This window comes from Calliphora vicina, chromosome 5, assembly GCF_958450345.1.
Source record: "Calliphora vicina chromosome 5, idCalVici1.1, whole genome shotgun sequence".
Taxonomy (NCBI): Eukaryota; Metazoa; Arthropoda; class Insecta; order Diptera; family Calliphoridae; genus Calliphora; species Calliphora vicina.
In genome coordinates, this window is record NC_088784.1 from 42,803,800 (window position 1) to 42,806,172 (window position 2,373).

Here is a 2,373-nt window from a genome sequence, read left to right on the forward strand (position 1 = left end):
GTGATTTTTTATGAATTCACTGTTATTTTTATTAAAAGTGGAATTTCTGAAAATATTAGAGACATTTTATAGTACAATGTTATTAACCGCGGCCTACTTGTTTTATCGCACGATATGAAAAATTGTTATATATAGGACATGTGCTGGAATGTATTCCATTCTTCGTATACACCGAACCATTCGATTCGGAGTACACCACTGTGAATTAAAATTTTAAAATCAGTACCGCAATTCTGTAACTTTTTATACTTTACTACCGATGTCGTTAAGTAACGAAAACTATCGGTTGCTTTAATTAATTTAATATTCACTATTTGAAGTGAACGATATCTCTCGGTAATAAATTTTAACGACGAATAAGTTAAAAATATAAATGTCAATATTTTTAAAATTTTTTACTATTTTTTCGTGTTTGCAGATAAATTCGTAGTCGTGTGAATAAATAATCGCATTTATATATAAAAATCAAGCATCTGCTCACCCAAATATGTTCGCGAAACCTACTGAAAACAAAAGTTTTTTTCTAAAAATAAAAGTAACCCAGTGTAATACATACAGTGAATCCAAAAAGTTTAGGCACACTATAATTTTCAAGAATGATCTGCCAATAACTTTTTTTCTTCTTCATTTTAAGAAATAATTTTGATGTCGAATAATATCTGGATTATTTTACTGACCATTCAGTACAACAACACTTTAAAATTTTATTATTTCTAAGATACAATGCATTAAAAACTAAAAGAACAACGTTAACCCACATACAAAAAGTTTAAGCACATACGTTTTATTTTACTAATTTAACGCTAATTTTTCCACCTTGTTTTGGATTTCTAAAAATGTGAATTGCATATTAGCCAAGTTTCAAATGTCAACATTTATTTATCGATATTAAATTCTGCCGAAAACAGCAAAATGAGCAACCGTTCTGAAATTTCCTTAGACGTGCGTAAAATTATTATTCATCTTCACGCGGAAGGAAAATCCTATCGCCAAATTGGTGCCATTGTACAGAGGCCTTATACCAGCGTAAGAAATATTATAAAGCACTATCAAAAAACTAAACATTTAGAGCGCGAAAGCAGATGTGGTCGCCCAAAAAAATTTACATCACGTCAGGAACGGCTTATTGTGGCAGAAGTGGCTAAAAACCCAAAGATTTCGGCTGTGAAATTGTGCGAACAGATGAAACAAAGTTTTAAGGAAAACTTCAGTCCACAAACAGTTCGAAATACGTTGTACAAAGCTGGTTATCACGGTAGAGTTCCTCGTCGTAAGCCATTTCTTTCTGACAAAAACAAAAAAAAGAGGCTAGAATTCGCAAAACTCCATATCCAAAAGTCGGAAGAATTCTGGAATAGTGTGATATTTAGCGATGAATCAAAGTTTAATATATTTGGATCGGATGGCGCACAAAAAATTTGGCGAAAAGCAAATAAAGAGCTTCAGGAGAATAATGTTGTAAAAACAGTAAAACATGGGGGCGGAAATGTTATGGTGTGGGGGTGTATGGCGGCATCTGGGGTGGGGAGTCTCGTTTTTATAGACGAAAAAATGGACAAGTATTCATATTTAAATATTTTGAAACAAAACTTAGCTCCAAGTGTTGCAAAACTAGGGCTAGAAGGAAAGTTCTTGTTCCAACAAGATAATGACCCTAAACATTCTTCATATCTTGTGCAGGAGTGGCTTATCTACCATTGCAAACAACTAAAAACCCCACCCCAATCGACAGACACTAATCCTATAGAGCACGTTTGGTACTTATTGGAGAAAAAAATACGCAAACATCATATCACATCCAAAGAATCTCTTAAAACTGCTCTTCGTATAGAATGGGAAAACATTACACCGGGTGAGACATCTAGCCTAGTAAGAAGTATGCCTCGCGCTTAGAAGCAATAATCCAGGCCAATGGAGGCCCAACCAAATATTAAATGTACAAAAATCCAAACTTATCTCCTTTGTGCCTAAACTTTTTTTACATGGATTTATGATATTTTTTAGTTTTTTTTTAGCGTATTTTGTTACAAATAATAAAATATAAAATATGCTTGTGTTGAATGATCAATAAAGCGACCAACTCATGAAACTTCATCATAATTATTTTATTAAATTGAAAAGAAACAGAGTTATTCACAGATTTATCTTGAACATCATGGTGTGCCAAAACTTTTTGGATTCACTGTATGTCTATGCCACCACAAATGATCATTAATTCAGAATTTAGATATGTGTTGTTATAAGGACATTCGACAAATTCAGATGAATTTCCTTCTTAGAATACTGTCTTAAAAACGATTTTATAACTTTTATATAAGTTTATAATCGTATCTCATCGCCAAAAATGGAAATTGAATATAGGGATAAACATTA